Below are 22,990 nucleotides of genomic sequence, written 5' to 3'. Positions count from 1 at the left end.
TAACTCTCATCAATAAAAGGGGCAATTTTGCCCTCTGGTGTCACCTTTTTCTCATCACCTCCTGCTAGTTATCTTTTTTTACAAGTATTGTAAGGCTCAGTATGAGCAGTCAATGGGGCCGAAATTCAGGGTCTCAAAGAGACCTGTTAATGCCCGTTTGCGGCGGCAATTCCTAAAAATCGAATGGCCGCTGCTTTGGGGTCAACTGGCTGACCCGATGTAAATTCAGGTCGGGGATCTTTCGGCCTGGACCCCATCCTGTTCGAGTGGTTGCACCGCCAATTTAAAACAATAAAAATGCTTACCTATCCATATTCAGCAGAATAGATTGATCCCCCACCGCGCAGTGTCCCTGACCGAATTTTAGCCGATGCACCATCTCCACACTGAGTGCGGCCCAGCAGTGCAGCCACCCTTAAAGGGGAGGGCCCACTTCCGCAGCTGCAATGGAAACATTTTTGCTGGCCGTCTTGCCAATCGGCCGGCAAAATACTAGCCCTGGTTTTGGCCGGGCTGCCAATGGGCAGCCTGGCACCCTCTCTTTGGTGCCAGGCAGCTGGCCCGACTGAAACCCTCCCTGGTGGCCCTGTGGCCAAAGATAAAAAATAATCAAATCTCTTCCCTTTAATGGAAGGGAGAAAGCGTGGTGACGCACACACACTTTGACGTCTCCACGACTCCACCGCTGATTGACAGCAGCAGAGGCCCCGACCGGCCCATTTTCAGCCAGTCAGCCTGGCTTTGATCCATTTCCTATTATGATCATTATGATCCATTATGATTCATTTCCTGTAGGACTTTGAAAAAATGTCAAAGTCCTGAAAATGGATCTACTTACCGTACCAGGGATTCCAGTGGTAAGTACCGCTCCAAAACTCATTGGTGCGCCAGCTTCCTGGTCCACCTGATTTTCGACCCAATACTTTTTCCCAGAAAAGGGATTAAAATAATGGGTGTTGAGTTTTGATAATTGTTTTGGTACTGATCCATTATAAATCTTAATAATAACATTAATAACTAATACTGCAAAATCTTGATACACAGAAGAAAGTGGAAAAATCGACTTTTTTTTGAAGTATCAAGTGACCTGTCAACAATATTAACTTGCATCTGTATTGTGCCTTTAAGGGAATAAAACACTCCTAGATGTTTCACATAGAACAAAATGGACTGATGGCTAGGAGAAGCATTCGGAGATTAGGAGAGTTGACCGGATGTATGATTGAAAGGATGGATTTTGAGGAGGCTTTGAAAGGCACGGAGGACCTTAACAAGGCAAAGAGGTTAAGGACGGGAGTTTCATAGCGTAGAGCCTTGACAGCTGAAAGCACTGTCTCCCAATGAAGAGTGCAGGGGTAGAGGGGGAGAAATACATAGGTGATTAAAGTCGGAGCATAGGCTGAGATGTAGCAGTGGAAAAGGTTACAGAGCAAGGGTGAGGTAAGGCCATGGAGGGATTTATAAACTAGGACAAGGTTTTGAATTTGATGCACTGGGAAACAGGCAGCCAGTGGAGTGAAGTGTGAAATGGATCAGTCCAAACCCAGTACAGTTGAAATGCTACTGTTGACCTTCAGTAACTGAACTCTCTAAAATTTATCCATAAGTAAAAAGGGGATTCCCTCTCAGTTTGCCTATCTTAATACAATCACCGTTGATCTGGAGTGTGAGGGAGTTTGTGTTCAGGGTCACAGTATAAAACACTGCCAGACTAACTGGAACCTCATGGGTTAATATAGCCAGCACTAATCTATTGAATGATAGCTGCCCAGACAGCTGTCAATAAAGAAAGAGTTGCAGGCGGCCACATTACACAGAGGTTAAACTCCTCAGTCTTCGAACTTTTTGTTATGGTAACAATGCCAACGAATAGCGGCAGCTCATTCCTTTCACCTCAGTGAAACTAGAGCCAACAGACTTGCAAGTGCAGGTTTTTACTGGGAGGTTAATTGTAGCAGTACATACAGCATATGGTCTGGTAGGGAAGCCTGCTGCTGCACCAGCTGTGGGCTGGGTGCAGGGGATCAGGCTGACATTAAAAGCCCTACTCTCCCAGATGAAGCAGTTATTCAGATGACAGCAGCCTTAAAGGGGCACTCACTTTCCTTTTAGCTGTGGCCACTTGCCCTCAGGCTAAAATGTGCTTTCTAAATGGGATCCAGGTCCCAAGTCAGCAATGGGGGGGGGGGGGGGGGGCGCGGGCGTGGGAGTGGGGAGGGATCTGCTTCTGATGAGCATATTTCAATCAACAGGGCGAAGCAAGTTGACTACTTGCTACCGAACCTAAATTGTAAATCTGTCAGAGTAATTGTTGCTACTTATTCTACATATTATCCAAGAAAGGGAGTAGCCTTGGCAGAACTCATTCAACAAGGAGCCCAGGCCTGTGATGAAGGCATATTTGAGTGTTAACACAGCAGCTATTCAGCTAACAGTCTGCTGCTCAGTGCTAGGCATGCCACAGCAGTGACGAACAAGGTGTGCATTTATCTGCATCGCATAGCTTCTTACAAAAAAAAACCAAGCCACACTCATCCCTGGGACAGGTACTAGAAACAGGACACACATCCCAGAGGAATTCTACCTGTCCCACATTCAGCTTGAGCGATGTCAAACAAACAGACTTCACAACTTCACAAAGTCACAATGCGTTTCATCTCCGCTGCAGTAGCCTTGATTATGTTCTTTATGATATGATCTCGATGAATAATGTGGGCCTGGGGCTAAATACTGAAACGCATCTGTGATCATTTTTTTTCATTGTAATTCCTTGCTGTACTCATTAATAACAATCACCTGGCTGGGGTTGCATTCTGAAAAGTCTGCTTTCATGTTTTGCTGCTAATAAGATGATGTTCCTCTTACAGACAGAAGGGTTTGATCACAGATAATGTGTAACAATGAGGTGATCAGAAGTAAATGCAGTCACCACTTTATGCTCAGTTAAAAAATGTGGAAAATACTCATTACCTCAGCTTTTAGTCAGTTTCACTGCTATATTTACCAAATAGACAACAGTAAATTGGTGTTTGTACCTTTGTACTTGTGCCCATCCTTGTGAGTTTATGGCCTGTATCCATGTCTGCTCGTGTGAATTTGCACTCTCTACATATATCAATCCCGTAGAGTGTGTGCTGTGTGTCTGTTCCAAAAAATTGTGCCAATCCCTGTGAGGTTGTGTCTTTTATCAGTCCTTGCGAGATTGCGCTGTATGTCTCTAAACGTCCCTGTGAATTTGTGCTATGTTTCTGTCTCCGTGAGGTTGTGTCGTGTGCCAGTGTATGTAACTTTGTCCCATGTGCCCCCCTCTCTCTGTTTATGTTAATGTGCTAAACCCTTTGAGATTGTGTCGTGTGCCAGTCCTTCTGAGTTGATGCCATGTATCGATCTCTGGAATTTGTGCTAATTCTTGTGAGGTTGTGCCGTGTGTCAGCTGTTGTGAATATCTGCTGTGTATCTACCCCTGGCCCAGTCAGTTTGTACCACATACCAGAACGTGTCAAATTGAGTTGCGTGCCAGACCCTGAAGGAATTTTGCATATACCGGACCCTGCGAGGTTGCGTCGTGTGCCAGATCCTGTCGGGATGTCCCATGTGCCAAGCCCTGTTATCTGTGCCCGTGAGTTTGTGTTGTGCGTCTATGTTCTACAAGGCTGACAGATTGCTTTGGAGCCGAGTCAGAATTAGTTTTTATTGGGAACTTGTAGACCTCTCACAATGGCATGCCTCCCTTACTAATATCTCATGCAGTGGTACAGAGATTATTATATGTTAATAAAGAATATAGAACAGCCCCAGATTAATCTCCTGGCCAGTACTGACCTCTGACCTCTTAGATGTTCTTTCAGTGGTGCTAGTGTCTAGTTATTTTAAAGATCTTTCTGAACATTACTAATATCTGTTGAAACGATTGTTTTGATTTTGGTCAAGTTCTTATTAAATCAGTCTGATCCGTAGCAGACTGGGTCTGATACAGACTAGCCCACAGTTCTAATAACTGTTCCAAAATAGCATGAGGGAAGCTCTTTCTGGGGAATTTCATCAGGCACTGACTCGTCCATTAATTTCAACTCCAATCCCTTTATTTCATACCATGTGGAGCACAGTGGTGCACGGCAGAATGCTCTGGTATACCATGATGCACTGTGTTGTACCTTGGGGAGCTGTGCTGCATAGTAATGTGTTCTAGTGTGCTGTGATACATTGTCACATGCTGTGGTTTGACATCAGTCTGCATAAAATCACCAAAAATTAGACTTGGCAAAACAGCCACTGAAGTTGAATTTCGTTCCCAATTTCTTTATAGAATAATTAGCTGTATCATATATTTCATTGTATGATATGGCTCACATGTAATATTTCCTGCTGTATGTATAACCGTGTAAACAATGTAACTCACTTTTGATGCAACTGTTTATATAATACAATTTGCTGTATAATCTATGAGCACAAAATATCCTGAATAGTACGATTTATGGCTGATGTAAAATGGAGAATAAAAATAAGTCCAGTTAGTGTTGTAAAGAGGCACTTTAACCTCAGTCAATGAAAAATATTCAGGATAAGGCACCCTTAAGAGTTTCAAGAGTTTATTGGCTGGATGGTGTATAAAACTACAGTACCCATGCTTGCATACACTCTCAATTAAATGGAGTAATATATAGTACAACTTGAAGGCCAATTAAAGGGTTCAAATAGTTTATATATAAAATAATGGATACCCTGGGAGTGAGTTACAGACTGTAATCTAATTGAGGGCCCAGATGGTTTGTATATAGAATAATGGATGCTTGGGAGTGAGTTACAGGCTGGAATCTGATCAAGGGAAATAATGCCCATGATCTACTGTTGCTATTCATTGAATCAAGTTGAACATCATGAAATTACACCAAAGGGAGTTTTGTACTAAATAGCTGCTTCGAGGGTGCTTCTAGCCAGCAGCTTAACATAGTAATAGCAAGGAATGCAAAGGTACCAATGTTAGGTCAGGTGCGACACAGATTAGATACGGAATAAGGTTTCCTTATCAATCACTCCTAGGTCAGGTATAGCACAAGTTAGATATTTTGTAGAGAGAAGTGAATAGTGAATTGAATTTTAACCCAGTTTCACATTTTTGGCATTTGAAGATGCTATTTTTATGTATAAATATTATTTACATACAAGCACAAGGAAATGTGCTTATGTTCATCCGATCCCTAAGAAAGATGGTCCCTCTTATCTTCCAACTACTATCCTTTTGCCCTTATATCAGTACTTTCTAAAGTTATGAAAGTTGCCACTAATTCTGAAATTAAACATCACTTCAAAAGTTTTGGCCAATCCATGAATATTTGTATTGTTTTCAGTATGACCATTCTACTGATGATCCTGTGGCCGGTATTATACACCTTTGGTACTCTCCTCTGGAGCACCTCAATGAATCATTTGTACTTTATCCCTAGGCAATCCAAAGCATTTGAAGGGGTCCTGTATCTAAACAATGAGTTGTCATATGATTTCTCAACCATAGTTATCCTGTTTTCTCTCAAATCATGCTCTGCACTGTAGTTCATGGCTCATCCTCTAGCTCTTTTCCCATTATCTCAATGATTCCCCAGGGTTCTGTTCATTCTAATAGGTCTTCATATCAATGACCTCCTCCAGTGACCATCCAACCCTAATCACTCTTTTGTTGATAATTCAACTCTTCATTCATCAACTTCCTTCACACTGCACACCCTCAGTACTCACAATAATAGTGCAATGGCTGAATCACCCCACCTTGATCTTCTCTATACCCTTTGATAGGGCAATTTAATTCTTACAGCACAGTTTTTTCCCTGTCTCTCAAAGGTCCAGATGACAGATATCACCTCTTACCTTTGATGGTTCCACCTTTTGTCCTTTTTCAACTTGTGACATTCATGGCTTCACTAACTCTTTTGGCCTTGAATGGACCTCCTGCTAATTGTGTCTCCAAGAATCTCGATTTACTTTTTGTGTCGAACAGTTTCCCTTGACAACTTTTTTTCTATAAAACTAAGAACTGTCCAAGACATGTTTACTATTTCTGTAACTGGGAAACTTTCTTTAAAATCTCACTCACAACACTAGATAGGATGCAAGAAAAAACTTGCCTTCCTAGGAAATCCCCCTCTCATCTTTCACCTTCAACTGTTTCCTGTCTATCACAGTTTTTCTCGTGTCTATCTATTTTATTAGCACTACTCTAAATTTCCCTTGCTTCTTCCTACAATGCGCTCCATGTCCTTTCACCTTACTGCACTCTCAGTACGTTGAAATCAAAATATGTTGCACTGTCTCCTACACGAATATATTGTTCTCAAGTCTGTGAAACTCCTTTTAGTTGGTTCTTCCTACAATCTATAGGCTTTTAAAATACTAGTTTGGCAACATGTAATCATTATTTCTTGACTGACCTTATCTTCTCTTACGGCTAGAAATTCATCTGTTGAGAGCAACTCCATAGCGCACGAAATGGCGCTAAAATGGTGGCCACCGCTCTTTCGCCTGCTGATGGCAGGTCCCGCGGCGGCCGCCATATTCCTCTCCTCCTTTGCACTGCCAGCAATTGGCAGCACCCTGAAAGAAAATAATGGCAGCGTGATAACATCAATTGGCATGCAACAGTGACATAACATCACCAACGCGAACTTTGACCCGCGCACTGAAATCAGCGCTGGCTCCTAAGCATGCAAGGTTAACCTGGCGTGCAAGCATGGTGACGGTGGCGATGGCTGTACCTCTCAAAGGGACACACACATTGTTCAGGTAAGTTGAGATTTAAGTTTTTGGAATGTGTTTTTTTTCAATTTTATTGAAGTGGTGTCTTGCTGCAATAGATGTGAAAAGTGTTCTACTGTGTCGAGAGTGCTGCTGGACACTTGCAAGGGCTTGGAGAAGTCAGAACATGCTGCAAATACTCATCCAGTCACGCAACATCCGTGGCGAGAGAAACAGATGTCATGTCTCAGGTTGAGATGCTGTCCGACCAGCTGAGTATTTGCAGCATTTTATCCTGTCATTTCACATTTACAGCATCCGCTCACAGAGGGAAGAGCAAGACGTGGAAGGTGAGGAAGTAGAAGAGGACAGCTCCTTTGTGGCCGGGAATAGAATCATCCGCTTGCGATCTCAGTGACCACAACTCCAATTCCCCTTTCAACATTAGTCCCACACCTTACCTTCCCTCTGTTACTGACCATCACAGTGTCCTCTTAGCCACAATGCTGAAATAAAATCACCTAAATGCAAACTTTCCAACCCACCTATATATGTCTAGCCATCGAATGTGACATCAGGAAATCAACTCATCAACTGCATACATTCTCTTAGTGACTGCCTTGTAAGTGCCTTTGCCTATCATACTGAGGTGACACAGTGCTACCCCAGTGGTTGCAGCATGGCTGCTGGAAGGCTGCTGACTTCCAGTGGGGGCACTGCAAATGATCTTGCAGGTTGACCTTGAGGAGCTGGTGGCTGGGAGTGTTCTTGTTATTCTTCACTCTCCTCTCCCTTTTCTTAGTTACCCACGGGCTGGGTAGGCTGCATTTCTTGGGTGTGTGTAATGAGGAAGGCACAAGGGTGGAGTTGTGATGAGGGAAGAGCGGGAAAGCATGAGATGCAAGCCTGAAGAATAACGTATGAGGGTACCAGCATCTTGTATGCTTTCAATCCCGCCACTGGCCAAGAGCTGAGCCATGTCCCTGCCAAGAATGGCTGCACTGTCTCCTCCAAAGGGGTGATGTTAGGCTAGGAATGGGAGATGTACCTCGTGATTGATGAAAATTGTTGGTAGGTGAGTGATTGGGGGTCGTGCATTCAGCAGTGTGTGATTCTAGTGGTGAAGTTGGTAGGAGACGGCTTTTAAAGATGCATTCTCTGACCTTGACCAGTGGTTTGAGGTCCTGAAGCTTCTTTGGGCACTGGAGTCAGATTGTGGGGGCGACACTGCTCGCAGTGATGGCCTTGGTGATGTACTCCCGCATCCTTCTTTCTGGAGGGTCTCCTGGCCCTACTTGCAGTGTTGAGCCCCTGCGCAACGCTGGAGTGCTGTGTGCGAGAGGCAGGGAGCCCCTTTCCTGGCTTGCTCAGCCATTTGTGTTAGTGCTGAGGCAGTTTTACCATTTTTTGAAGGTAAGTTTGGAAGGTAATTCAGCTTTAAGAGCTGAATATTCACATTTAGGACTTGTTTTTAATGTTAAATATTTTTTAAAGGCAGTAAGGGCTGAAAACTGGCTTGTTCCATTTCATTTTAATTTGTTTCTTATTGCTTCAGAGTGCATGGTCCCTTTAACTCACAGACCTTTACATTGCCCACAATTACTTGCGAACTCCACAGCCTCACTTCCAGAGACTGTGCGAGGCTTGAACGCTGCACCTGCAAATGAATATCGGGTTAGAGGCCTCCAGAAATGCCACCAGGATGGCATTGCACAGCAGGTAAGTGCTGTGCCAACAATCTCCATCCCCCAGACCAATTTTACTCCGTTAGTGTTGCGGCTATTTTCGGCAGCCGTTAACTTCAGTCACCGATGACACTGGCAACTTTGCTGGCTAAAATGAATTTCTCCACAAGTCTGGTGGTGGCCTATAACTGAACTTTGTCCCTTGCTTTGTTCCTTAGTTTAATAAGAGCAGAGAATAGTGAATAATAATCATTGTATTTGCGTATTGATTTGGCCTGCATGTCTTACCTAATCCCTCCACTTGTGGGCTTCACAGAGCATTGGCACCTATTTGTAGAGGGCTTCAATCAATTGCTGTGTTGTTTGTGTGGCATTCCCGAGAAGAGAATGGAGACAGTAATTTTGCACCATCAGAGGTCTTGTTATTTATTCTGCTGTCACAGAACACATCCAACTTTTATTAATGAAAATGAAGCAGGGTCTCAGCAACTTCATTTCAGCTCATCATCTCTGCTCTGATTTCAATATTTATTACACCCTTGGGCTCAGTCCCTGTGCACTGGGGAACTCTTATATTTTAAGATTGCGTATTTCTCTGTTGCCTGCTTGGGTGATCTCTCACATCCTGCAGGTTTTTTGTTGTGGTGAGTGGTACTGCTGGCTATTGGCAGAATGAAAGTGCCTGTCTTGAGCATTGCTCCAGATTCTGCTCAGTAACAACAGCTTGCATTTATAAAGTGCCTTTAATGTAGTAACTGTCCAAAGCCAATTCACATGAGGGAAACAGATGCCAAACTGTGGTATTGGAGGAGGTGACTAGGAGCATGGTCCAAGCGGTAGCTTTGAGGAGCCTATTGAGGTTGGGAAAACATTTAGCAAGATTTAGGGGATTGAGGAGAGAGTTCTAGGTGGTCATTTTAAACTAACCTGCCCAGTGGGAAACTAACAGGATCAGATCGACTGTCTGTTAAACACTAGTTTTTCTCACTATGGACTTCAATAGAGAGTACAATCAGGTGGGGTATAAATCGGGCAGCTGACCCAATCCCACCAGTTTCCCACCAGTTGGGTTAGGTTAATATTACCCCCTAGAGTCTAAGGCCCAGATTGCTACAGACTCTGCCACCTCTGCCAGAATGTGGGGAAAAGGGGTTACAAAAAGGCCACAGACAGAAGAGCAAAAGAGAAGAGGGAATGGGTTAGAACACAAGGCTGGAGGAGGATGCAGAAGTAGGGTAGGGCTAATCAATGGATACATTTGTATATAAGGACAAAGATTTTTAGTTTAATGTATTGGGAGATGGCTGTGTATAATTACACCACTATTCCTGGCCAGAATGGAGATGATTGAATAATTCCCCCATCAATCACACCTGGAGACCACACTGCCGTAAGTGCCTGGGATAGATTTTACACGTGTAATTTGTATGTAACTATCTTCCACTCCTACATCTTGCTGGTGAAATAACCCTGCTTCTTTATTGGGAGACTTTGCTGTAGTTTGGTCATGAGTTCTCTTTGCTGTAGTTTCTAGCGATTCTTTTTAAATAGACTCTGTTTGCTGAGTAAATAGACTATTGGTTGTAAGTCCTGTCCTGCCTCCAACTCATTAGCTTACACAGTGGTGTCAATAGACAAAATGCTTTGGAGACAGGGGCCAAAATTTCACCTACCAAGTGTAGCCGAGGTAAGTGGTGGGTTGTGACCGCACTCTCGCCTCCATCCTGCTCTGTGAAAATAATTTTCCATTGACGGGGCTTGTCAGGTTACCAGCCAATTAAAAGGAAGCGGGTCTGATGACGCCATTTGATGACGCATCATCAACTGATTTCCTTAAAGTGACCATGCCCGCTTTCATTTTGACAGCTGTGCTGTAAGTGTTCTGCAGCATTGAGGTGCTGCAAACACTGACAAGCACTGCACAAAGGTGCACAGCTGCACTCAGGCTCTCCCATGACTCTCTCCATATGCTTATAGAAGGAGTCACAACATGCAGGGAGGTTCTCTTTCCTTCCAATGGGTGGAAGACACCTCCCCAGGACACCAATGCAGCCTGGTTGCACATTGCACAGGAGGGCACAAGCAGGGATGTCGTCAGGAGGACCAGGCTGTTGTGGCGCAAACCTTTCAATGATCTCAGTAGATCACGAAAGGTTACTGCAAAGCCACACTCAACCTTACCCTGCTGTGCCACTCATCACATCCCTATCACTCTGCCTTCTTGCCCTACTCCTGCACATCCTTACTCACACCAACTTACTTTGCACCTCCACCCATCCCGCGCTCTCTATCTACATTATCACTTCCCCATCTCACTAGACACCCCTCACACTCATCCTTGTCCAATCATACCAACTAACAACTAACAGCACACAAGGGTAGGCACTTAGGTCTTTTAGCCAATGTTCATGTAAAGTTCCTGTTGCTGTGTTGCCAAACATTGAAATCTTTATTTTCAACTCTTTGCCTTCTTGTGTGCACCTTTGTAAGTGGCTTAGTAAGTTGCAGTGTGACATAACGGTAGCCCCCGCAATGGTGATGAGTGTGAAAGGAATGGCTTAGGCATTGCAGGGATGCTTTATGGTGCTGGTGTGGGGTGCTGCAAAACTGGCACACATGTGGCCAGGTGTACAGCATCAAGTGAAGTAAATGTGACCATGGTGAGGCCATCCCTGGTGTCCCAGGCAGCAATGTGGTCAGGTGCCGATGTCCTGTGCAGCATCAGGTGATTGCGGAGAAGGTTGGTGTTGTTGTTGGTGATGCTGGTGTGCCTGGTAATGTTGGTGTTGGGGCTGATCGTGGTGGGATTTTGAGGACCAAGATGATAATTTTTCAAGGGCACCGATGCTGATGGAATAGATGGCGCTGAAGTTAAGATAACAGAATCGATCTGTCAATGGTAAAAGAGCTTGCTCCAAGGAGGTGACAGTGGATGGAGAGTTTACTCCAAACATTTCCAACCTGCATAAAGCTGAAAAGTGTATACCAAATCCTGAAGGCTCCAGCTTCTAACATTGGAAAGTGACCAATTGTGAAATGGTAGCTTTTTTTTAACCACTTTTACAGTTGTCACCTATTCAGAGGAATGGAGAGGCATTGAAAACCCGACCTACTTACCTGGCGTGATCGCCGAGCTCTATGAAACTTGTCAAAAAGCTGAAAAAAATCGTAAGTACATATTGAAATACTGTTTAAGTATCTTTTAACTAGCTCTTAACTATGTCAATTGGCTCCCCCACTCCTTGGTATCAGGTCTGTAAAGCGCAGACAGACCCGATACTTGGGAAACTGACATGGAAGAGGGTTGACAGCGGACTGCCGACCCACTGTCTATCTTTTAGATTTTGACAGCAGACCCCCCTCCAAACCCGCCCTCTAAGAGCTAGCAAAAGTCCGGCCAGGTAGTCAGTGAAAGTTGATGCGGACAAGAGTAATAGTTATCATAAAATCATATAATGCTACAGCACAGAAGCAGCCCATTCGGCCACTCGTTGTGTAAAAAGGTTTTCCCTCATGTCGCCTCTGATTCTTTAACCAATCCCCTTTAATCTGTGTCCTCTGGTTATTGACCCTTTAGCCATTGGGAACAGTTTCTCTTTATTTACTTTATGTAAGCCCTTCATGCTTTTAAATGCCTCTATCAAATCTCTTCTTAGCCTTCGCTGCTCTAAGCAGAACAATCCCAGCTTCTCCAGTCTATCCATGTAACTGTGGTCCCTCATCCCTGGAATCATGCGAGTAAATCTCTTTTATACCCTCTCCCTTTGATTCCTTCCTGAAGTGTGGTGCCCAGAAATGGACACAATACTCCAGCGGGGGGTAAACTAGTGTTCTATATAGGTTTAGTTTAACTTCCTGACTTTTGTACTCAATGCTTCTATTTATAAAGCCCAGGATCCTATATGCTTTATTAACTACTTTGTTAACCTGTTCTGCCACCTTCAAAGATTTGTGCACAAGCACCCCCAGTGCTTTTGCTTCCTGCATCTCCTTTAAAATTGTACCATATATCATGTATGGTCTCTCCTCATTCTTCCTACCAAAATGTATCACCTAACTCTTTTCTGCATTGAATTTCATCTGCCATGTGTCCACCCATTCCACCAGCCTGTCCATGTATTACATAGAAACATAGAAAATAGGTGCAGGTGTAGGCCATTCAGCCCTTCGAGCCTGCACCACCATTCATTATGATCATGGCTGATCATGCAACCTCAGTATCACATTCCTACCTTCTCTCCATACCCCTTGATTTTAAGGGCCACTACCTTTTGAATATATCCAACGAACTGGACTCTATAACTTTCTGTGGTACAGAATTCCATAGGTTCACAATTCTCTGGGTGAAAAAGTTTCTCCTCATCTCGGTCCGAGATGGCTTACCCCTTATCCTTAGACTGTGACCCCTGGTTCTGGACTTCCCCAACATCGGGAACATTCTTCCTGCATCTAACCTGTCCAATCCCATCAGAATTTTATATGCTTCTATGAGACCCCCTCTCATTCTTCTAAATTCCAGTGAATATAAGCCTAGTCAATCCAGTCTTTCTTCATATGTCAGCCCTGCCATCCCGGGAATCAGTCTGGTGAACCTTCGCTGCACTCCCTCAATAGCAAGAATGTCCTTCCTCAGATTAGGAGACCAAAACTGCACACAATACTCAAGGTGTGGTCTTACCAAGACCCTGTACAACTGCAGTAAGGCCTCCCTGCTCCTATACTCAAATACCCTCGCTATGAAGGCCAGCATGCCATTTGCTTTCTTTACTGCCTGCTTTACCTGCATGCCGACTTTCAATGACTGATGTACCATGACACCCAGGTCTTGTTGCACCTCCCCTTTTCGTAATCTGTCACCATTCAGATAATATTCTGCCTTCCTGTTTTTGCCACCAAAGTGGATTACCTCACATTTATCCACATTATACTGCATCTGCCATGTATTTGCCCACTCACCTAACCTGTCCAAGTCACCCTGCAGTCTCTTAGCATCCTCCTCACAGCTCACACTGCCACCCAGCTTAGTGTCATCTGCAAACTTGGAGATATTACATTTAATTCCTTCGTCTAAATCATTAATTTATATTGTAAATAGCTGGGGTCCCAGCACTGAACCTTACAGTACCCCACTAGTCATTGCCTGCCATTCTGAAAAGGACCTGTTCATTCCCACTCTTTGCTTCCTGTCTGCCAACCAGTTCTTTATCCACGTCAATACATTACCCCCAATACCATGTGCCTTAATTTTGAACACTAATCTCTTATGTGGGACCTTGTCAAAAGCCTTTTGAAAGTCCAAATACACCACATCCACTGGTTCTCCTTTATCCACTCTACTAGTTACATCCTCAAAAAATTCTAGAAGATTTGTCAAGCATGATTTCCTTTTCATAAATCCATGCTGACTTGGACCGATCCTGTCACTGCTTTCCAAATGCGTTGCTATTACATCTTTAATAATTGATTCCAGCATTTTCCCCACAACCGATGTGAGGCTAACCGGTCTATAATTCAGTTTTTTCTCTCCCTCCTTTTTTAAAAAGTGGTGTTACATCAGCTACCCTCCAATCCATAGGAACTGATCCAGCGTCCATGGAATGTTGGAAAATGACCACCAATGCATCTACTATTTCTAGGGCCACTTCCTTAACTACTCTGGGATGCAGGCTATCAGGCCCTGGGGATTTATCGGCCTTCAATCCCATCAATTTCCCTAACACCATTTCCTGACTAGTAAGGATTTCCCTCAGTTCCCTCAGTTCCTCCTTCTCGATAGACCCTCGGTCCCCTAGAATTTTCGGGAGATTATTCGTGAGTTCCTTAGTGAAGACAGAACCAAAGTATTTGTTCAATTGGTCTGCCATTTCCTTGTTCCCCGTTATGAATTCACCTGATTCTGACTGCAAGAGACCTACACTAATCTTTTTCTCTTAACATATCTATAGAAATTTTTCCAGTCAGTTTTTAGGTTCCCTGCAAGCTTACTCTCATACTCTATTTTCCCCCTCCTAATTAAACCCTTAGTCCTCCTCTGCTGAATTCTAAATTTCTCCCAGTCCTCAGGTTTGCTGCTTTTTCTGGCCAATTTATATGCCTCTTCCTTGGATTTAACACTATCCCTAATTTCCCTTGTTAGCCACAGTTGAGCCACCTTCCCCATTTTATTTTTTACGCCAGACAGGGATGTACAATTGTTGTAGCTCATCCATGTGATCTTGAAGTCTATTACTATCTTCTTCTGTGTTTACTACAGTTCCAGGTTTTGTGTCATCTGCAAATTTTGAAATTGTGCCCTGTACCCTCAAATCCAAGTCATTAATGTTCAGCGCGTTTTAATGCGGAATAGGATGTGGGAGCAATGTTTTGGACAGGTTTGGTTTTATATGTAGAATGGCAGCACGAAGCCATCACAAAGATTGTTGGAGAAGCCAAAATATAACCCCTAATATCTCCCATGTATATACATCTTTGCAAGATCTTGCAGATACATCGTTGGTGATACTTCTCCAGTGATTTGAGATGTCTACTGTATATGGTCCACTCTGAGCCATATAGGAGGGCGGGTATCACTACAGCCCTGTAGACCATAAGCTTGGTGCCAGATTTGAGGACCTGATCTTCGAACACTTGCCAACATCCCCAGCATCGAAGCACTGACCACACTCGACTAGCTCCGTTGGGTGGGCCACATTGTTCGCATGCCCGACACGAGACTCCCAAAGCAAGCGCTCTACTTGGAATTCCTACATAGCAAGCGAGCCCCAGGTGGGCAGAGAAAACATTTCAAGTACACCCTCAAAGCCTCCTTGATTAAGTGCAACATTCCTACTGACACGTGGCAGTCCTTGGCCAAGGACCTAAGTGGAGGAAGAGCATCCGGGAGGGGGCTGAGCACCTGGAGTCTCGTCGCCGAGGGCATACAGAAAACAAGCGCAGGCAGCAGAAGGAGCGTGTGGCAAACCAGACTCCCCACCCACCCTTTCCTTCAACCACTGTCCCACCCTTTCCTCCAACGACTGTCTCACCCTTTCCTCCAACGACTGTCCCACCTGTGACAGAGACTGTAGTTCCCATATTGGACAGTTCAGTCACCTGAGAACTCACTTTTAGAGTGGAAGCAAGTCTTCCTTGATTTTGAGGGACTGCCTATGATGATGATGATATACATCTATTGGCAGGCTTCCATTATCGCAATGCGGGACTGGTGCCATGTGTGGGTAGTGGATGCTGCAGTAGAATTTGCTTCTGTCATATGGTCAACTGTACCTGTTTTGCTAGTTTGCTTCTGCTGTGATTATCAGCTCTTATTCAGCACTGATGATACGGTGTAAATAGTGTCACTCTATATTGTCACACAGCATTAAGGGCAAGTGGAATTAACCCTGAGCCCATCTGAGCCTGGTTCATTTAAGTCTGGCCAGTGTACAAAATTGGATCCATACCCTTGCTGCCTGACAGTAAACACACAAACACACACCAACTCAATGTCACAAAGACATACACTGATACATATTCAAACGCACAACACACTGTCATGTATATTGAATGTCTCAAATGCCAGAGGACATAAGTTAAAGATTGATTAGTAGAAGCAAGAAAGTCAGGCAGAAATGTTTTACCCAAACAATTGTGGAATATGTTGTAATCAGGAATATTTAAAGCAGACAGAATGATTAGATTCAAGGAACAATTGGAGGGAAAAGGGATATGATGAGATGGTGAGTAGGTGTGTTTGATTCATGAAAAAGGATAGGCTTTGGGTCTAATGGTCTTTTCTTGTTTCTAAAATTTCCTTTGTTCTTATGCACCAATACACACACTGATACAAAGATTCAGTCATATAGAAACACATACAGGCATAGTTACACAGACATAAGCGTACAGATGCAATTGCACATTTCACCAATACACTAATACTGATAGACAACAGAGACAAAAATGGAGACATAGAAAATAACTCCCCTCCCTTTTTTCCTGATGGCGTTTGCACTGGGTGTCCTACCGTACGACACACAAGAAGCCATTATTCATGATTGAGCCTTTTCAGTGAGTATCAACTACAGGAGTACCATAGCCAACTGCAATCTTGCACTCACCAGAGGCTCACAGTGAACACTTTCAAACAGATGTGACTGGATGCTAATCAGAAGCAGGAACCCTGTCCAGTTTCCCCTTCCCTAACTCTGGCCAACTATAGCACCTCTACTACAGGCCAGGTGATATTGGCACAAACTGGGAACCTAATCTGGGCTCCTATATTTCTATGGGTAAACCCCCACTGAATAAATACACTGAGCCATAGAAGGAGCACGATACGTATTATTGCAATGTTTTCCACGGTTATGATATGTATTATCATGTTTTCCACAGTTCCAAGTCTTACCAATATAATCACTGGGGTAGTATGGAGAACAAGTCTCCTGAAGAACTGGGCTGGCCAATGTACAGCAGAAATGGTCACCTGGTAGAAGTTGTCTATCTACTTTTGCATCCACAGACATTCCACTAAAGTTCACTCTCAGACCTAACTTGTGATTTCTGTGCATCTAATGACTATTGCCAGTACTGATCCACAGCCTCCTCCATACCCAGAGTGCTCAGGAAGGAGATGAAATACTGGGATAATTCATACAACCTCAGGGTATCACATCAGGTGGTCGCAGACATTTGCAGCCTCCTGGAGGAAGACCTCTTGCCAAGTGGACTTGGTGGGCATGCATTACCAGTGGCTGCCAACGTCACCACCACCCTCAATTTCTTCACCTCTGGCTCCTTCCAGGGATCTACAGATATCTGCAGAATCTCGCAAACTGCTGCCCACAAATGCATCACCGAGTTGACTGATGCCATGTTTGCCAGGGCCAGCAATTACGTGCATTTTGCAACTGATGAGTCCACTCAGAATGAGCGGGCGCTTGGCTTTGTGGCTCTGGCTGGCTTCCCAAAGGTCCAGGGAGTCATCGATTGCACACATGTGGCAATCAAGGGGCTCCCAGATCACCCTGGAGTCTTCATCAACCCCAAGGTCCTCCACTCCATCAATGTTCAGCTCGCATACAACCATAAAAAGATCATTCTTCCAGGTTTGTGCAAGATTACCAGGCAGCTGCCGTTAAGCTTTCATCCTGTGCCAGTCCACCCTCCCAGAGCTCTTTGAACCTTGAAGCAGAGTTAGCAGCTGGCTCCTTGGAGACAAGGGCTACCCCCTGAAGATGTGGCTGATGACATCCATTAGGAGTCCAAACAATGAAGCCCAGGAGTGATACAATCAAAAGCCACATGACCACGAGAACCGTCATCGAGCAAGCAATCGGAATGCTGAAGGTGCATGGACAAAAAAGGAATGGGTGCACCTGCAAGTTAAGTATGATGAGAAGTGAAATGCTGGAGTCGGCTTGGGAAGAGAATCTCCCTGCAGGGCCTTACACAGAACACAGCATCAGCTCTGAGGTGGCATCATTTAAGCGAGGTGCAGCTTTGCACATTGGGATTCCATTAATGCGGTTTCTTCCTCTCTTCCCCCACCTGGTCAATCCTTCAACTTTCATCTTCACAAAGTCCCTTCAAATAGCTCACCTGCAATAAACTGATGTGTGCCACCCTCAAACCTGCCCGCGCTAATTGGTCAGGAAACCGAGAGGTCAGACTTCCGGATTTCTGCGGCTTTGTTAAAAAGCCAGTGACAAACGCTCTGCTGAAACTTCTGGGTTTCCCACGTGCTACAGGGCTCCCCCACTGACATCGCGTTGGACAGTGAAAATTCAGGCCTTTCAAAAAGTAGTTAGAATATCTGGACTCTTGAGGACAAAAATTGATTATCAACAATTTTGTGGCGTTAACATCGCCTGGGCGATAATTAGCGCTGGCGATCGCGAAATTGATTGTTACCACTCTAAAAGGGGATTGCAGTGCTAAATCAAGCGCTGCACACTTCTCTTAGGGCGATAGTATCGCCAAACACAATGCTACCCTTAGCACTAATCAATGTCAGCTGTACTCATGTCTAGACTCATCAGACATGCTGGCTCCAACTGGATCTTTAAGGGGAGGGGCTATGATGCCACACAACCTCAAACTCACCATTCCATCTCTGCTCAGTGTTGAAGGAGCAACATGGCTGCTCAAAGGCAAAGACTGTGTGCCATGTGCTTTAGCGATGAAGCCCTTCAGGCTCTTGAGGAAGTGGTGGAGAGGCGATGGGCCTCCATGCTTCCTGCGACTGGTAGGAGGCCAATGCCAGCCGCCAGTAGGCATCTATGGAGGGAGGTAGCACAATATGTGCCTGGCAGGAGCGTGGTGAACAGGACAACGACGCAATATCACAAGAAATTCAATGCCCTCACTCAGGTGTTCAGGGTGAGTACATTCTTCCACAACCTCTGCATGCCACAATGTCAAAGACAATTATTTGTAGACACTCTAGAAACTCACACACAATATGTGTACCTACTAAAAGTCACATCCACATCTCAGCACTTGCATCCATTAACAGCTATTCAACTACGGTAATCACATGTGACATCCAAGTCACTTAAAGACTTTTTTTTTTCTCTTGCAGGCCAACCTGGCACATAATAGATGCCAGCAAGAAAGGACAAGAGGCGGTGAGGCATACCTGAGTCCACTCACTGACCTGGAACAAAGTTCAAGAGATCATTGGCCCACAAGTCATAGGAAGTGCAGTACATGGCCACACTGACTCCCAATGGGACAGTACTGGTATGTTCCTCACCTCTCCTTCCCTCATGCCACTTACCCTCAAACCACAAGCCTTTCCAATTTTGCAATAAAGTGTAGGGCTGGATTTTCAGCTTTTGAGATTTTGGGGTGTTAATAACGGTGGGGCGGTCCTCATAATGCCTGGAAAAAGTTTGCGCCTCCATCTGTAAAATTCAGCAGAAAGTATTGCACACCTGTGCTTGGCTGCCCCAGCCAAAAATCGCGGCGCTAAAAATGCTCTACAGTTTGCATGTGTGCAGACGCCCTTGAAGATTCCTGGGCCCATGCGAAACTTTAGGGTGCACTGATTTTGTTTGCGCATGCGCAGATGCACCAGCCCACTTATCTCACAGCGGGAGACATGATGCAGCAGGAGGGACAACAGAGAGCATGCCTCTTCTCTGCAACGGCCGCAGAGGCCTTAGTTCAGGCTATAGAGAAGAGGTGGCCTGCACTGCATCTAGTGGGTGGAAGGAGGCCCATGCCCAGGGTGTTCAGAAGGATATGGAGGGAGATAGCCCTGGAGGGTCAGCGGCAGACATGGTGACTAGAACTGCCACCCAATGCCGCAAGAAGTTTAACGACCTCACGACAGTCGATAGGGTGAGTACTCTTTACATTTATGGGCCTCTGCCATGATTGCAAGATCACTGACTCACACAATGTTAAGTCTTTGACGGAGCTGCCCCTTCTCTGTGTTCCAGGCCAGTGTGTGCTTCTCCAGCCATACCCTCTGCATTCAGGATGCACATACCCTCTTGTCCCCTAATCATTGTCAACCCTCCTCACACTCCCATTCCACTGTTGATATGTGTTGTCCAAACGTCACCCTGAGCCGCTATGCTACCTGGCTCTCACCTCCTCCGAGTTTTTCCACATGCTCAGTCAGCAGTTACACAATTTGTACTGAACACATTTCCACTTCCAGACAGTGGCAGCTATTTGACTATGGAAGGCACATGTGGCACAAGAGAAGGTGCGCACTTACTCAACCCTTCTTCTTGCTCTTATTGCAGGCAAAGTTAGCGCATAATCGGATGTTGCAGCGTCGGACCGGAGGCAGACAGCCTGATCTGCACAAGCTGACCGAGGTGGAGCAGAGAGCGTTGGCCCTCATGGGCACCCCAGTTTGCGCGGTGGCTGAGGGCGAGGCCGAGCCCCTGTGGGTAGTGACAATATGTGAATGGCATTTGCGACTGACGTGACTTCCTTGCCCCCTATTATCAAGTGGCATAGCCCCTTTACATATAGATGTCCAATGCCACCTTCCTCTTATCTGCCAGCCCCTTCCTCTGCTGATAACTACACGTCTGCTGCTTTGTGTTTACAGATGACCAGCCAGAAGCGCAGCAGCCTTCCTGTGAGCCATTGACATCTGGGCACGGGGGAAATTATAAGGGAGGGGAGGATAGTGTGCTCCCTGAGCATGAGACCCCATCAGTCCCACCGTGTGGGGAAACAGCATCGGGGGAGAAGGTGGATTTTGAGGGGTTTGATGAATCTGAGGCTTCTGGACCCAGTGGCCTACAGTATCACCCAATGGGAGGGGAAGCTCGGAGGGCAATTCCCCGGAGGGTGAGTCAGCACAGTAGTCCTGCTCAGACACAGGCAGACGTGGATCTGGACTTGGTGGCTATGACCAGGGAGAATACGGAAATGCACTGCGACGTCATGAGTGCATTAGGTAGGATCCCACAGAGCATAGACGCACTTGCTGTGAGTGTGGCAGCCTCATACATTGTCCATGCACCTGAGGACTCCAGCAAGCCCATCCTTGCCCACTCACAGAGGCAGATAGGCTCCAGCAGCGATAGTGGAGTGCCAGAGGGGATGGCGCGTGCCATGGGTGACATGGCAGCAGTGATCACATTGCAGGCACAAGCCACGCTCCAGTTAAGTGATGCCATGTGATCACTGACTGCTGCCGTCCTCTCTGTGTTCCCCACTGTCCAACGGAGAAGTGACAGTGCTGAAGCAGGCCAGCAAGTTATGCTCACACTTTGTGCTCCAGATGCTGAGGCTCAGCCCCGTGTGGTCCCCGGGAAATGGAAAGTGCTGTCTTTCCTCAAGATGACAGCATTCCAGCTCCCACCAGTGCCACTCCGACTTTGCACCTAATGGGCTCCACACCCGAGCCATCACTGACTGCTGCCGCCAATGCTGAGGCGGAGGAGTCCACAGCCGTGCCTTCCAGGCCCAGAGCTGATCCGGGGCGTCGTCGTAGGCCATTTGTACTGTCTGCCCCACAGTAGCCCTCAAGCAGCCTTACTGTAGGCACTGAGGCCTCATTGAGGAGGAGCAGTAAGCGTGGGATAGGAGTAAAGGGTAAGGGGGAGCAAAGCTCAGGGCAAGTTGGATTAACGACTAGGACCATGTTGGGGAGATGCATGGAAAATTGTTAATGCCACCTGTAAATAAGGTAAATTGCTGCACTTCATTGTTGTTGCAACAGCACGTTTTATATTGTATGGTTTTCTTTGTGGGGGGGGGAGAGGAAAAGAGTGTATGTTTGTTTGTTCGAGTAAAATGTTACTTTCACCGTTTGCCATTGGCATCATGTGTATCATTCCAAAGTTCGCCGGAGATGTGCCATTATGGTGACCCATAGGGTGGCCAGTGTTAGCTGCATCCCTCAACTTCCTCCACTCGAGAACTGATCCGTTATGAGATGCCAACATGTGGCTCTTGGTCTGGCAGCATCTCCATGCTGCCTCCCCTGTGGATGGTATGGCTGTCCATTCGGGGCCTCGCCAAGCTCCTTTTCGTCATCCTCCTCCTCCTGAGGTGGAGCTGCAATCCCCACTGGCAATGCCTGGACCCTCATAATGGCCAAGTTGTGCAGCATGCAACAATAAAGGCCTATTCAGGGCTATATTGAGGGCTGCCTCCAGAGTGGTCCAAGCATCGGAAACATTGCTTGAGCACTCCAAATGTCTGTTCGACGATGTTGCAGGTAGCCGCATAGCTCTCATTGTGGCACTGCTCCGCTTCTGTGGTGGGGTCATTGTGATATATTCTTACGACCTCACTAACAAACACACACGGCAAGATGGCCCTTAACACAGAAACCTGTCATCATGTGACTTTGCCATATTACCCTTTTATTGTATTTACATCAGTAGTTGCATTACCACAGTAGTCCACTAGATGGAGCAGTTGTCCACAGGGGGAGCTCTATTACACTTTTCCCTTCTTATTGAAGAAGTAATCATAAAATAATATTCATTATACATAACTTGCATGGTATACACAACAAAAGATATAAGCTTATTTTTCCATATTTACAAATCAAACTTAACCACTGGTTTTCTGCTTTGAAGAGGATACCTTCGCTCTCGAACAGAACTTTCCAAACTTGTTGTAGAACTTAGACTCATTCTAGGCTGAGCCTGAGGAAAGGTTTTCTCCAAGGGCAATCCTTGATCTGCATTTTGACTCTCTACAACTTCAGACTGTTTGTCTGCCTGACTCGGACTCAGATTTAAATTCTGACATTCTCTTGGACTTGTTTGTAGTACATCTGTCGTAAAATTTGCTACTGGTACTCTACTTGTAACAAGACTATATGACTCATCAAAAATAATCAAATTATTCCAACTTTCAACTCCTTCCACACCTGTAGGTAAAATATGATCAATGTGAATAAACCTAACTTTTTCCATGATCAAACATCTTGACCAACTATGTGCAAGGACCACATATATTCACCACTCTTCCTGGTAACCACTTTAACTATTTATGGTGATGGTTCTTCACTCTCACCTTCTGATTCAATTTCACACTTCTCTCTCTTACTCTACCTCTATCATGACTCTATTTCCGTCATAATTGTTTCTCTTCTACTGACTGTGCCAAGTTTG

The sequence above is a fragment of the Pristiophorus japonicus genome, chromosome 6 (assembly GCF_044704955.1).
Source record: "Pristiophorus japonicus isolate sPriJap1 chromosome 6, sPriJap1.hap1, whole genome shotgun sequence".
Taxonomy (NCBI): Eukaryota; Metazoa; Chordata; class Chondrichthyes; family Pristiophoridae; genus Pristiophorus; species Pristiophorus japonicus.
The sequence above is the reverse complement of the archived record's forward strand: the minus strand, read 5'-3'. Positions refer to the sequence as shown.